The 16,312-nt window shown below is 41.3% G+C and overlaps 1 protein-coding gene across 2 annotated transcripts in view; it reads left to right on the plus strand.

Annotated features, from left to right (window-relative positions):
* The window catches only part of KCNH1 (potassium voltage-gated channel subfamily H member 1), a 311,369-nt gene that overhangs the window by 139,812 nt on the left and 155,245 nt on the right, over positions 1-16,312 (plus strand). The gene's annotated exons all lie outside the window — the stretch shown is intronic.

A 16,312-nucleotide genomic window follows, 5' to 3' on the forward strand; every position in this document is an offset into this window, starting at 1 on the left:
ATGACATATTCCATTTGTACAAGGAAATACGGTTGTATTTAGAAAGTGATATTATCAATAAGTGACAATCAGTAGGCAGGTCAGATCCATGGATAAGAGACAGCTGCTGCAAACACATCTATTTAGCCAAGGAGATTTCCAAGCCTTTCCCAATGGTGGACATATTTTGAGTATATTTCAACATAATGTAATTCACAGAAATAAAAATAAAAGAACATAGTGATATAGAGTTATTCAGAAAGGCATTAAACTAAGCCAGGTGCTATTGGAAGAGGCAGCTGAACGGTGGTCATGGCCAGTCACGATGTGACCACTCCCGCCAGCCCCTCCAAGGGCCTGACCATCATCCCCTCCCTGTGGGGAAACCCTCTCTGAGCCCGCTGATGTGTGTCCCCTTCTGGACTTGGAGCCTGCACTCTCTTTCCCAGCTCTGCCTCTTGGCTTTCTCTGTAGCATGACCCCTGAAAGTCCTCAGAATGGCAGGAAACAAAAGCCTGGGAAAGGAAGGGGTGTGTAGGCTGGCTGTGTTTTTTACTCTTCTCAGCACACTGTCCCCCTCCCCCGCACACCCCCAAAGGCAGGTGAGCACGCAGGGCCCCACGCCTACTTGAAGTAGAGAAAACTGTAGCAAGAGCAACACAAAATCCAAATTAGTGTCTCGGTAAAAGACCTTGTCTCATTTGAAAACCGTAGTAGGCTCCTGTCTGATTTCCTGCTCCACAGGAGCCTGCGGAAGACTGGGGTGTCATCCTCACAGCCTGGGAGGGCACGGCTGGTCTCCTCGCCCGCCTGCGTGGGGCCCTGCAGAGCGTTTGAGGTGGAGGCAGCCTCTAAAGTGGATCCCACCTAATCTCTTGCCTCCTGGTGAGAGTATAATCAACCCAGTCAGCACACATCATTATTTGTCTTGAGTTCTGAAGGTTTTAAGCCAGACACTACCCAGTCTTTCTTCTCCTTCCCAGTTTTGTGTTAGTCAATTCAGCTCCATCTCCTGCTCTCAAGTAAGGATTTTCTCTCTCTTTTCCGCTGAAGGGAACACAACTGGCTGGACCCCTTCATGCCCAGAGGGCCCTCGGCTGGCTTGAAGAACAACGCCTCCCTGTCCTCTGCATCATTGCGGTCAGGTTGCCCTTGAGTCATCTGGGTTTTAGTCACCTAGGTGTCAGTCTGTGCGTTAACGGGAACATAAAGCCTACCTTTTTCCTTTTCTTAGTTTTCCTCTTTTGTGCCTGTTCTTTCCCCCTCCCTCCTTACCTACTTTCTTTATCCCTTTTCTTCCTTCTTAACTGCTTTCTTTGTGTATCAGGAGAAGACACCTCCTCCTAGAGAAAGATGAACTGCACTGGGATACTGGGTACAGGAACCCAGAACGTCCCCATATTAGGTTGCGAGGCAGGTTCCCTCTAGCTTTCTGGAAAAGGTCTCCAGTTTTAGCCATATATCTTGGGTTCACATGTCAAATAAACTCCATTCTTTAGAGATTTAGCTGCGGCTACAGGGTCCAGAACCTTGTCCTTTCCCTATTCTGCCACTTGCTGGCCGGGCTCTGCTCTTCAGCCAGTCTGTCCAAGGTGGAGACAAAAAACAAAAGGAGAAACACCTCTAGTCTTTGGGCAATTTTTGAGTTTGTCTATTATACCTTGACCTTGAATGGCTTAGAGGGATTCAAGGGCAATTGCCTGCATCCTGTTGCTGGTCAGATTTTCTCCAGGGCTTATGTTTTTGATGGCAGGGGTTTGTTAGCGAACCTTTAAAGAAGGCGTCAGACCTTGATGACTTTATCAGTTACCCATGGTCTGGGGTAGTTGAAGCTAAGTTCATAGAATTAAGGACTGGGAAAACCAGTTCTAGGCTTTATCACTTCACCATTTTGGATTTTAGGTTCTGCATTTAACATGGAAGAGCATGGACGTATCTAAACTAAGGTCCAAGAATGGGGAGGATTCAAGGAGATTGTTGTTATAAAAGCTCCTTTGCAGCGTGCATTAAATTTCTTCTCACATACCCTCTGCTCAGGGTCAGCAACTCCAGGAACAATTGTTGACATCCTACATTTCCTGGGGTCCCTGGTGGCTGTCTGCAGCGGCACTGTAGGATTGGTTGTCTGATGATCTGTCTACATCAATCTCAGCTCCATGATGTAGTTTCGGGTGTGTACGCATGCATGTGTGTGCCTGCCTGTGATTTGGTTCTGCTGGTAAACAAAGGCGGAGAGACGGTCCTGCTAAGTGACCACAATGAGAGAACCAAGGAGGAATATGAAGCCAGGGGAACGAGGGGCCCCTACCCCTCTTTCTTTTCAACAGCCTCCTCCAGAAAGCCCTTTTCTTTGGTTTGGGCCATATTTCTTCTCTGATACCTTGTCTACCTTATCTTCTGCTCTCTACTTTTATCTCTTCCCTATATCTGGTGGTCCTGGTGTCTTCGTCTCCAGACCCCTGCTGGTAATGGGTGTGTATAGGGAAATAATTATGAGCCAGAGAGGCCTTCTATTGCAAAGCGCCCTGCATACAGTGTGACCACTGTATGGGATGGAGCCATGCATGGCAGAGCCCTTGGTGGGAGCAGTGACTGCCTCTGAGAGCCGAGGAGGGTGTTGTTATTGTTAACGTGAGTGGGGACTGAGAGAAGGAATGCTCTAAAAGCAGGACCGGGCATCTCCTAGGGCAGGGGGTGAGCCTGGTTTGCAGATGAGTTCCAGGTATTTAGGGACTGGTAGGTGTGACTGGGAGGTGGGTAAGGGGGCAGGGGCAGGCGTTTATGGTGAGACTTTATTTTTGGCGTCATTCTTGCTCTGTTCTCCGTAGTGCCTCCTGAAGGCAAATAGGAAATGACGTTGCCTTCTGATACAACAGCTGAGGAATGGCCCTGCAGAGGTTTGAGTAACTGTCGGGGCCAAGTAAGTATTTGCCCTGAGCTGGTCCTGAAAGAGTGAAGCTTGTGCACAGCAGCCCTCTTCCTCTCTCCCTGGTGACTCTGCTAGAAGGGATGGAAGACACTCACCTGAAAATGCTGTTAAGCTTCAGCTTAGAAATTGTGGTACAAACTGGTCTGAATGCCTGGCAGAGAGCAGAGCAGTGTGTGAAGTAACATTTAGCTCCCCTCCCCGTCCCTCCCTGGCACAATTGGAGGGGGGAGTGAGTGCTTCCCCGAGGCAAGCATGGCTCCAGGCCAGGCCCATGGAGTGAGGGCAGGGTGGTGGGGCAGGGCTCGCGGCTGCTGCTGCTCTGCTCCCACCGACAGTGGGAGTGACCTTGCAGTTGAGGAGGGATTGGTGTAGGGCCTGAAGCCAGGTCTGGGTTGGAGAGCCAGCTCCATGATACACATTGTGGGCCCTTAGGCAAAGGTGCTTTATCTCCCTGAATTTTTGGTTCTTTATCTATAATGTGGAGCTGGAAAGAACTTTCTGCCTGCCTGGGGATTCTCAGGGTTCAGGAGTGCTTTGTGAACCCTCAAATGATCTGCAAGTGCCAGTTCATGGAGGAAGACAGGTCCTCTCAAGTGGCTTTTGAGAAGAGGCTGCCTGAGGTTTAGACACCATATCGTTGGACTTGATGCTGTGGGAGCTGAAGATGGCTGTGGCCAGGCGTGGTCCTTGCCTGGCATCGGAGTGAGGCTCGTGGAGGTCTCTGTCCTTTTCAAAGGGTAATGGCCGTGCCTCTGTGCATGCATGTGCCTCTGGGTGCAAGAATTTCTCTGCTGTCTTGTTGCTGCTCCCTGGTTCTCTTTCTATTCATACCTCTCCCTGGATCTGACATGGGCATCCAAGGGTATGGCTTAGAGCTGTTAGTGGCTGCAGAACTGAAGAAGTTGGTGAATAATTGTCCAAAGCATGGGGCGGGAAGAGGAGGTTTGCACCAGACCAAATCTTGTTTTAATTAAACCATCTATGTTTAATCCTTTGATAAACCTCGTTCAACAGTCATTCATTTTCTATTGCACTTCTTACACTTCAGCCTTTGTTCTAGATTCTCTCTCTTTTTCCTGAATAGTCCAATTTCTACCAAACTGGCCTCAAATGGTCAGAACTGGGCTGCCCAAGACAGAATATCATAAGCCTATGAATTTGTGTAGATCTTTCCTTAGACCTTACAAAGCCTTTCTTATGGCTCTCCTTAATTCTCTCAACACCACTATGAAGTATGCAATATAATTTATGTGCACTTTCAGACAGGCTGGGGGGATGAAAAGAGATTAAGCAGCTTGCTCAAGGTTGCACAGCTAGTACGCGCTGAGCTCAGGACTCAAACCTAGCTGCTGATTCTGGAATCCCACGGCCACCCTGACAGGACACAAAGCATATTGTGCGTTGTCCATGAGGAAGGCCAACAGTTGTTAGCATGTGTGCTTTGTGTTGTTCTTGTGCCAGGAGTGGATTCATAGGGAAACTCCTTCACCCTCAATACTGGCGTCGTCTCTCTTTAATGAAGCGCCAAGGTGCACCAGCCCATCTGACTAGGTTAGCCTCACACGTGTCGGCCAGGAAAAAGCTTTTCTCTGAAATCAGAAGCAAACCCCTGATGGCATCCTTTATCTTCTTGAGCACAAATTCACTGCTGTGCAGTGCTGAGTGTAGTGCCTAGGAGTGAATTTATTTGCATTCATTTCTCTGAAAAGGCTTAGACCTGCATTGAAAGTTTTGCTAACCTCCCTCCCTGCAACTTCATACCTAGTGTTTGTGTCTGGTCTATTGGATTTGTAATTTAAAAAGAAATTTAGGTGATTTCATTTTTTTAGGGCAGGATTTATTCATTTTAACCCCCACAATGGCTACCAGCGCTTATTACTCATTCTTCTGTAATGTGTTCCTGCTACGTGTGTGGCTGCATGCTTCGCAGTCTTTTTCACAGTTTCTATGTTTTACTGGATATTAATGACTCCATTTTGCAGAGTGATAATGTGGTGATGCTTTTTCTTTTCAGGGCTGAAAAGGTTTAGAGATTCTGCCTGATATGGCTTCTAATGAGGCTGGAGTTTAGATGCAAGCCTCGATTCTTTCCCAATAAGGAGAATCACCTCAGCTATCTCCCAGCAAGCACACTCAGCCTGGAAGGGGAATGATTTTCCCTCCTAGTCCTCATCCTCCTTTTGTTTGTATCTTCTTTCCCCCTCGGCTGCTCACAAGTACACCAAGAGCTTCTGTGACTCATAGCAAAGGAGTCCGCAAGCTCCCTCTCTAATCTTGAATGTTCCGGGCTTTGAAGTTACACAGGGGCCAGTGGGCTTGCCATTTGAGCCTGTTCTGGCATCTGCAAACCTACATCTGAGCAACTGAGGTTCTTGAGGGTTGTTTTTGATCTTGAGATCTGGGAACGAGGTTAGATGTGTTAATCAGTGGTGGGGCAAGATTTCTTCTGGAGCTGTCTTTGAATCTATCCTGAGGCTTTCTGCTTCTTCCATCAGAACTTAACTTCTTTTTCTCATGGGGATGGGCTTTATCCAATCACTGTTCTGTAAGCATGTTGCTTACCTGATTGGTATGTGCATCTATGACTACACATGTCAATGAAAACCACTTCTTTTGGGCACCTCTTTTAAACAACATATAAGGGAGTTCTTTTAGCTCGAGACTTCATAAAGTCCAACGATGGCCAATGTATATAAATAATTGAGTACAATATTGAATTCATATGCTAGATTTGTAATTCAGGGAGAAAATTGAGTGCATTCATTATTTATGCATTTAATTAATTTCTGCGCATTTGAATGTTTGGCTTATATTGTCAACGACCGGAGGAAAGGGATTGTTCACTCATTTGTTCATTCAGTACTATATGTGTTTCAGATAGCCCCTTATTAAAAATACAGTGATGAACAAGATGGACAAGTCCCTGCCATCCTGAAGCTTATGGTCTAGTGGAGAAAACAGAACACTTATTAAATAGTAACCCCTTCCACTGGTGGGCCGCTAAGAGGACACAGGCTGTAGAAATCTTCTCTGTCTTCCTCAGAAGATAATACAGTGAGTGATAGCACACAGGAGTTCAGTTTATTTGCAGAACAAAAGAATTGAAGAATTTGTTTGGAATCCTGCAATGAGAAAATGGGAACAGATTTGGAGAGGAACTTTTGGGTGGTGATGAGTGAACTTTTGGGGGTCGTCAGTACTGTTGCTGATGAAGCCGGTGGGCCCGATCCAGGCGTGGAACTGGGGACATCATGCGCCCTGCTCGCCGAAGACGTCAATGGCCTGCCCAGGTCCTAAGGCTGCAGCTTCATTCATTCCCCCGCGGGAGCTGGGACTCAGAGCTGCTTCCTGGCTCATGTCTGCACGGATGAGGCCCCCTGTGGACTGCACTCAGTGTCCTGCCTCAGACTCTGCGTCCCGATCATCTGCCCTCCCACTGTGCTCCTGCTCTTGCCCCCTCTTTCTTGCATTCTGCACACAAATGACCAGATTGGTTACACTTCTAATGAGGGATGGCTTAGTTAAACTTCTAGAAAGCAGCTGCCAGTAGCGAATAGCACTTTCTGCACACAAGTTATTTATCCTGTCTGCTGAACTGTGGAAATCAGGCGTGGTGGTGGTGGTGGTGGTGGTGCCCTTTATTTAAAAAAAAAAAAAAATTCAGGGGAAGAGTCACATGCTATGCTGACTAAAGTTTCCTTCAAAGAAGAGGAAACACCAAATTACCTTTTAGTTGCTTAACTCAGGCTAAGAGCTAGGGTTGATGCTTGGAAAGGAGGAGAGGTGGAAAGGACAAGTTTGTGCACTTAATCCACTTGGAGTTAATATTTTTAAATTGAGAGAACATTGGTTAACAACATTATATAAGTTCCAGGTATATAACATTATCATTGAATATCCATACGCACAACTGTAGCATACTTGCCACCAAAAATGTAGTTTCCATCTGCCACCATATATTTGACCTCCTTTACCCATGTTGGCTTCCCTCCACCCCCTTCTTCTCTGGTAGCCAGCAATCTGTTGTTTGTGTCTGTGAGTTAGTTTTTGTTTTGTTTGTTTACTTGTTTCTTTTCTGTTTTATATTCCACACTCGAGAAATTGAGTTGATTTTTACTGTGACCCACTGGACGCAGAGCAAATTATGCCTGCGTTTGGCCATGCACTCCGAGAGGTGCTCGGTGACACTAAGGGCACTGAGGAAGGGAACACCAGCTGCCCTTCACAGCCCCATGTGGAGCTGGGTGCTTTGTGCCCCTGGTTGCTTCAGTGCTCCTTGAAGGAACAGGGATCGCACTGGTTTGCTCCTTTAGTTTGTGGACAGGAAATGCTGCTGCATTTTCATGCCTATCAAGAGAAACCCATAAAACCAAAGGCTGTACAGAGATGGGGAGCCTTTAGGGATCTCTGTGGAAGTGGGAAGAAGAGCGAGGAGGAGGTTTAGGTCTTCCTGTGGTCCTAGTCAACCCTGACCTTTGCAGTGCAATTTCAGGGAATATGTCACAGCCTGTCTGCATCTACGGAGGAAAGGAGGGTTGAGTCCTAGGGGGACAGGCAGAGAGCTTTCCCTCCTGTGCCAACAGACACGTTCAAAACAGTGTCTGTCAACTGAAAAGGGGAAGATTCTGGAAGAACAGGTTTAGGATGGGGATGGGGAGGATAGATGAGAGTTTCAGTTAGGGACTCATTAAGTTTGAGGTGCCAAACAGGTGTTTCCAGTATTCTTTAATCTCCTCTCTACTCTGTCCATCACTGCATTGGTGTCTACTTTAATATAGGTGTTTAATATATTTTAACCAGGTCAATTTTCATTTGTGTTCTTTTTAAAATTATCTTAATTTTTTATATGCTCTTATTCTTGTACATAATGTTAAATCTTATAATTAATGATTTATTTATTCATTTATTCAAGAATTTAAAATTTTTTCTTATCATACAGGTTCAATAATTTTCTTCACTAATGTTCTGTACATTTATGTTAGGTTTATTCCTAGGTGTTTTAGCCTGTTTTGTTTTTTTTTTCCTATTGTGAATAGTGTCTCTTTTTTTACTTACTAAATTTTCTAACTGATTATTGCTTCTCAAAATAATCCTGTTGGTTGTTGAATGCAGATTTTATATCCAGCAATCTTGTTGAAACCTCCACTTCTTTTTAACAGTTTTTTCCTGATGATTCTTTTGTTTTTTTTTTAATGTAGATAAATATATAATTTACATCTATAATTTTAACTTATTTTTTAATCATAATCACTCTTCGTTCTTACTGAATTTTTAGGACATCCTGTAACACTCAATAGCAGTGTCATGTTAGGCTTCCTTCCTTTGCTCTTGACTTTAAAGGGAAAGTTTTTAAAGTTAGACCATTGAGAATAATGTTGACTCAGGTTCCTGATAGATGCTCTTTATAGTTGAATGAGTGCTTTTTAAATTTTGACTTTTTAAGAGTAATTCATGGTAAATTTTATTGACTGCTGTATCTGTATCTCTTGAGAAGAATGTATGTTTTACTTCAGTCTACTAATGTGGTGAATTACATTGGTAGGTATATTTTCCCCCTCCCTTCTTTCACTTCTTTCTTCCCGCCTTCTGTCTCCTTCCTTCCTTCCCTTCCTTTTAAATATAGAGAATTGAGTAACTCAAAGGCTTGGAACACTCAGTGACTTGGTCTGTCAAGGCCTTCTTTTTATTATTATTACTATTACTATGATTCCTTTTAACTCACCATTTTACTTTCTGTTTGTATATTACATGCATTCTTTGAAATATACAATGGTGCACTGTGTGTATGTAAGGGTGTGTATATGTTTACTTGACATAAAAGGTATTATGCTATGAATATCATGGTTTCTTTTTGTTTCATTCAACATTATGGTGTGTGGCATATCTATGCAGTTATATATAAATATATAGAAATATTTTTAAGTTAATTAATTGAAAATTTTTGGTAATGTAGTAAAAATCCATCATATTACTTCTAATGTGATTCTGCACACAGTATGATTTAGGCAAATCTGCACTTTACTTATCCAGTCCTGTAGTGATGGACTAGGTCACCTCCCATGGCTGGGCGCTACAAGCAATGCTGTGACGAATATCATGTTCATGTTTGCAGAGGACTTTTGGAAAAATTTTTCTAGAGCCTATGTAGATGAAAGTGAGGCACATTTGCTAGGTTTTCTAATAGTGGATATGTTAACCTTAATATCTAATAATATTAACTTCTAATATCCAATATTCTATCCTCATATTTCTAGGATAAATCCTACTTGGTCATCAGAATACATTTGCATATAAACAGAAATTTCTAAGTCCAATTGGCTTAAACATTATTAAGAACATTTATTATCTTACTTATAAGATGCACTAATGTAGAGTTTCTTCAACTCCATGTAATTCAGTGGCTCAGGGATTCCTTCCATCTTTCTGCTCTGTCTTCCCCACTGGCCTCGTTTTCTGCAAGAGTTCCAGCGCTCAATGGTGCCCAGCAGAAGTATAAGACAACTTTTTTTCTTTGACTCCTTATAAAAGTGAGGAAGCTTGTCCCAGAAGCTTCATCCCCCACCCTCAGCAGACTTTCTTTTGTGTCTCACTGGCCAGAATCATATGATCTGCTGAGGCCTAACCCACTGCTCAGCCGGGGGAATAGGACCAGCACAGTGGTTTGGACCAGCGACTCCTAAACACAGCTGCGATTACAATCACCTGGGAGCTTAATGCGTGAACCAGAGGCCATCAATTCTGCTTATCTGATTTATATTTGCTAATATTTTGTCCAAACTTGTTACTATTATCTCAATGTCTTTTGTAGTTATTGGTCTATTTGAATTTTTAAAATTCTTTAAACCTTATATAATTATAACCCTCTTTATGATTACTTACTGCCTACTGTATCTGGAGTAATTTCTCCTTATTCACTTTATATATTATTTTTATTCTTTCTTTTTTTTAATGTCTCTGAACCAGTGGCATGTCCTTCTCATGGCAAAAGGCAGGGTCTTAGAGGGAAATCCCAGCTATGTGAGATTGTCCCAGCCATTTCAATCTTTTGTTCATAGTGTACTTTCTAGAATTTCATTTTTCAAATAAAGTCATAGGGTCAAGTCTAAGGTCAAAGAATAGGAAGTTTAATTACACCCACTATAAGGCTATGGCAGGGGTGTGGATAATAATATCACTGAGGATAAAGGAATACAGCCAACAATTCGACCTACCCACGTAGGAAATGAAAGAGGAAAATTTAGTGGTTACGGTAGCCAAAAATGAGAGAACGAGCAATTCTGTCAAAAGCTGAAGAAAATCCAAAGACTAGTAGAACTTCTAAAAGGCTACTTAATATAGCTCAGAGACCATTGGTGATTTTTAGAGACAATTAAATTGTTGGGGATAAAAGCTGGATTAAAGGAAGCTAAGAATAAGGTAAATAAGAATCATAGACTTGATAAACTGTGTTTATGAAGAGCTGGAAAAGGGAAGAAAAAAACATACTCTTGTTTTTGTGAAACGGGCGATCTTATAGATTGGGAATGTTTAGAGCAGTAGTAAAGGGAGACTGAAACTGTTTGAATGGTAGTTAGAGAATAATTATCATCATCATGTCAGGCAGAAGATGGTGTATAATGTAGTTGGAAGGGCTGGCTTTACTCATCGCCATTGTAGCCAACATCTACTAAGCATTTACTGTGGCGCAGGCACAGTACTTTCCGTGGGTTATCTTCTTTAACTCTTAAAATAACTCTCTTTTGTTATTTTATTATATTATATTTTTATGTTATTATAAGTTATGTTATTATAAGAGAGTTAAAAGTATAACTCTCTTAAAAGAGACACACAGAATGTATTATCCCTATTTCATAAGATGACCAGAAGCTCAAAGGGAGTAAGTTAAATTGCCTAAGGTTACCCAGCTAGGAGGTAGAACTGGTACTGGAATCCAAAAGCAGTGTTAATTCATCTGGTGTTATCTTCCCTCCTTTTTTTGCTTTAATGTATACCTAGTAATTTTGGATTGAATGCTGGAAATCATAACGTTTATGTTGTTGAATGTTGGATTTTTTTGTTTTTAATGAATGTTGGACTATGTTCTATCAGGCAGTTAATTTACTTGCATTCATCCTTTTTTAAGCTTTATTAGAACTTTATAAAATAGAGTTTACTTTAAGGCTCATTTAGTCCTATTACTAAGCTGTGACTTTTGTGGGGGGGGGCCTCTTTGGCATGCCTTTGATGTTCAACGAGGATGTTCCTTTCCAGCTGGTTAGAACTCAATCTTCTACTAGCTCTCTATTACCTCTGGGAGTTACTCCACCCACAGGCACCTGGTCATTGTTTTTAACCCTACAGTTAGTACTCAGCTGTGGATGCAAATGCACCTCTGTGCAGATCCTGCACCTTTTCTACACAGCACATTCCAGCCACCTCAGCCTCTCCAAATTCCATTTCTATCTCCTCAGCTCAGTGATACCACCATGCTGTGCTTGGATCTGTGTTGTGGTCCAGAAAGTTCTCCCAGGCACAAAGCTGGTACTTCACAAGGCTTATTTCTTTCCTTCCCTGAGGGTCCTAGAACTATACTACCCATTGCCTAATATCTGAGAATAGCTGTTTCAAGGATTTTGTCTGGTATTCTAGTTGTTTGCAGCAGGAGAGCAAGTCCAGTCCCACCCAGTTCTTCTTTCATGCCTGGAAGCAGAAGAAAGTAATGCCATGAAACTACCAAGCATTACCTCTCCTTCTCCCCACCTTACTCCTAAAACTGTCTTTGATGTATTCACTATCCAAGTCTGATTTAGGTCTGCTGGTTTTCTCTTAACCTAGAATACCGTGGGCTCCCCAGCACCGGAAAAAGCACAGGGTGCTCTCCCAGCCGAGAGTCTCAGCTCCCTTTCCCATTGTGAGCGATGCCACCCAGCTGCCCTCCCCCAAGCCCTATTTTAAAGATATACGCACCTCTCTGCTAACAGCTGCAGCCTGTTAGTCAGTTGGCTTTGCCCCCAATGTTCTTATCCTGGTTCCAGCATCTCACTAGTCATTACATACCTCATTAGTGTACGTGCCAAGTCTCAAATCTTAGCTTTGCTTCTTTCTCATCTGCTGTCCAGTTGGAGATCTCTGACAGAGGAGGATGAGAAGCTGTCCGTTGCAGGGCAGCCCTTTCTTAAATCACCCTGACCCTCAGTGATATTTATACATTCTCCCTACTACAGTTGCCTTTTTCTCTCTCTGCTCAGCACGAATACACTTCACAGATGTGAAATCATGAGGCTTGAGGGTACATAGTCATCTTCACTTCAGCTCCACGCTCCTCCACACCCATCTTGCCTTCGGATGAATAACACTGCCTTTGGATTCTGGTGCCAGTTCTGCAACTTCCTAGCTGGGTCGCCTAGGCAATTCAACTTACTCTCTTTCAGCTTCTGGTCATCCTTTGAAATAGGGATAATATATTCTTTGTATCTTCTGGGGTTATTTTAAGGGTTAAAGAAGATGGTCTGTGTAAGGCACTGTGCCTGCACCATAGTAAATGCTTAATAAATGTTAGCTGTGATAGTGAGATAATTAGGAGAAAGATCACTTAATAGAAACAGACCCAAAATATCAGAGAAGATACAATTCACAGATCAGGCCTTTAAAACAACTATTATAAATATACATGTAACTGGAATCCCAGAAAGGGAGGAGGGTAAACAATAAGACAAGAAATAATGGCTAACAACTTGCCAAATTTTGTGAAAACTATAAACTCATGTATCCAAGCATCTCAATAATCTCCATTCATGATAAAAATAAAAGAAACTCACAACAAAAGAATTTTGATTTATGATCAAATTACTGAGAACAATTTATAAAGAGAAAATTTTGACAATAGACAAAAATATTGTGTACAGATGTAGACATATTACATACAGAAGAATGAAGATACCAATGTCCACATACTTCCTGTCAGAAATTTTTTAAGCCAGGAGAAAATGAAAGGATACCTTTAAAGTGCTGAAACAGAAAACAATAAAATATGCTATTAACATAGTGCTCTATTTATAGCACAAATACCCTTCAAAAATAAATATGGGATAAAAACTTCTGAGAGACAAAGGCTGACACAGTTCCTCACCAGCAGACCTGGAATGCGAGTCCCTACAATGCCTGGCTAACGACATCAGTGAGCTCCACACATGACGCAAGAGCACCGTGTGTGACTGAACACAAAAGGAGGAAAAGCCAACCCAAAGAGGTTGTATACTTTATGGCTATGTTTATATGTAATATTCTTGAAATGACAAAATTATAGAAATAGTGGCCCCTGGAGGTTAAGCAAAGAGGATGGGAGGGGAGGGGAGGGGAGGAGGAATGGGTGCGCCCCTAAGTGGGGAACATGGGGGTCTGCGGTTGTGGAAAAGTGCTAAGCAGAGTATTTCAGTGATGAAAGTCGTTGCAGTAAATGGTGCTAGAAAACTTGATATTCATATTCAGAGATGGACCTCAATCCTTGCTGCAAACTAGACAGAAAAATTAATTTGAAATAGATAAAAATTAAAATTGTATGACTTTTAGAAGTCATAGGAAATCTTTGTAACTTTGGGGTAGGCAAAGATTTCTTAGGATACAAAAAGTATGAAGTATAGAAGACAAAAGTAGATACATTGGATTTCATCAAAAACAGTATTAAGAAAGATACCATTAGGAAAATGAAATTTCTTTCCCTGGCTGGTGTGGCTCCCAGTCAAGGAACATAAGCAGGTTGCCGGTTCAATCCCCAGTGGGGTGCTTACGAGAAGGCAACCAATTGATGTTTCTCTCTCACATTGATTTTACTCTCCCCTGCCCTCTTCTCCAAACAATGAAAAAATGTCCTGGGGTGATGATTAAAAGCAAAAAAAGAAAATGGAAATTTCTAGCCACAGACTAGGATAAATAGCTGATAAAGGATTTGAATTCAGAATAAATAAAAGACTCATATAACTCAGTAATAAAGAATCAATTCAATTTTTTAAATAGGCAAAAGATTTGGACAGACATTTTGTGAAGGAAGTTGTATGAATGGTCAAAAAGCACATGAAAAGATTCTCAATTTAATTAATCATCAAGGAAATGCAATTTAAAAACCACAAAGAGATACCCACTAGGATGGCTAAAATTAAAAAGACATAAACCTTATGTATTGCTGGTGGCTGTGTGCAATGGTATTACCATTTGGAAATCAGCCAGTTTCTTACAAAGCTGAGCGTACACTTAGCATAAGACCCAGTGTTTCCACTTCTATGCATTTACAATATAGCAATGACAGCATATGTCCACACAAAAACTTGTACATTAATGTTCATGATAACCCAAATCAGGAAAATTCCAAATGTTTATCAGCAGATGAATGGATAAACAAATCGTAGTAATATGTTCATGTGATGTAATGCTATCAGCAATAAAAAAACAATAGAGATACACATAACATGGTTGAACATAAAATATATTAGGCTGATTTTTTAAAAAAGTCAGACTCAAAAATAGTACTCACAGTGTTATTTAAATGATATAAAATCATAGAAAAGGAAAAACTAACCTGTAATGACACAGCACATCGCCTGGGGCTGGGCACTGGGGCAGAGACAGAGGCGCAAGGGGACTTTTGGGGTAATAAAAATGTTCTATACCTCGATTGTGTTGATGTGTACATTTGTCAGAACTCGTTGAACTATAAATTTGAAACAGTAACTTTTTGTCACATGTAAATTATACCTCAATGAAGTTGTTTTTTAAAAATCATCTAGTTCTTTCCAGCCCACTGTGGCGCACACGTATAGCGTGCTCCAGCAGAGCTCCTGCCAGGGTTCCACTTCCCTCTTGGCGTTGCCTGGGCTTTACATGAAATTTACTTTTATATATCCATACAGGTGTATATATGCTTTATTGAAATAAAGCCTGCATCCCACACAATTCACTGGTTTTTGGTATATTCACTGAGTTGTGAAACTATGACCACTGTCAACCTGAGAACATTTTCATAACCCCCCAAAGAGACCCAACACCCACTCACAGTCACTTTCCATTCTCCCCACATCTAGCCTTAGTTACAAGGCTACCATTAATTTAATTTTTATTCCTAGACATATAATTAGCCTATTCTGGACATTTCATATAAATTAACAAATAGAACATGTGTTTTTCCTGACGGGCTTATTCCATTTAGAATAATGTTTTCAAGGTTCATCCATGCTGCAGTGCATATCAGTACTTCATTTCTTTTTATTGCTGAAGAACATTACAGTGTATGGATAACCACATCTTATTTATCTGTTCAGCCGTTGATGGACATACTAGCTGTTTTCACTTTGCTACTATGAATAGTGCTGCTATGAACATTCAGCAACATGTTCTTGAGTGGGCATTTGTTTCCATTTCTTTTGCATATGTATACACCTAGGAGTGGAATTGCTGGGTTACATGGTAACTCTCTCTTCCACATTTTGAGGGACTGCTGAGCTGTTCCCCAAAGCATTTACACTGTTTTGCATTCCTACTAGCAGTTTAGAGGGCTGTCAATACATCATGACCAACACTTACCTTTTTACTTATCTCCATCCTAGTGGTGTGAAGTGGTTCTCATTTTGATTTTGATTTGCATTCCCCTGATGATTAACGATGTTGAGCAACTTGTGTTTGTTGACCATTTGTAGATCTTCTTTGGAGAAATGTCTATTTAGTTCTTTTGCCTGTTTTGTAATTAAGTTTTCTTTTTTATTATTGAGTTAGTTCTTTATATATTCTGGATACAAATCTTTTATCAGATATATGATTTGCAAATATTATTTTCCATGCTATGGGTTGTATTTTCATGTGCTTGATGTATTTTTTGCAGCACTGAAGTTTTTAATTTTCATATGCATCCAGTATACCTATTTTTTTCTTACTTGTGTTTTTGGTGTCACAACTAAGAAGGCTTTGCTTTGCCCAAGATCATAAAGATAGACTCCTATATATTTTTAAAGAGTTTTGTAGTTCTAGCTCTTATAGTTAGATCTATGATCCATTTTGAGTAATTTTGTGTGTGGTGTAAGGAAGGAGTCCAACTACATTGTTTTGCATGTGGCTATTTAGTGGTTCCAGTGCTATTTGTTGAAGAGACTGTTCTTACCCCATTGAATTTCATTGATATAAAATATTTTTCTTAAAACTAAAGCTGACCTTTAACATACTTTTTGATTAATATTTAGCCTATCCCTCCATCAGCTGCCTGAGAGGGAGAATAACTGTAAGGATGAAAATGGGAATTCCCCATTTCATTTAATTGTGCTTTGCCCCACAATCTAGGCTAAAGTTCAAAGTAAAAAATTAAGATAAAATAAAAAGATAAGAAAAGGGGACGTCTGATTCTACTTTTAAAAAAATAAGAGAGAGTCTGAGCTGTTCCCATTT

Source organism: Pteronotus mesoamericanus, unplaced genomic scaffold (genome assembly GCF_021234165.1).
Source record: "Pteronotus mesoamericanus isolate MK-2021 breed Mesoamerican mustached bat unplaced genomic scaffold, CSHL_Meso_final scaffold_705, whole genome shotgun sequence".
In the NCBI taxonomy this organism is placed as follows: domain Eukaryota; kingdom Metazoa; phylum Chordata; class Mammalia; order Chiroptera; family Mormoopidae; genus Pteronotus; species Pteronotus mesoamericanus.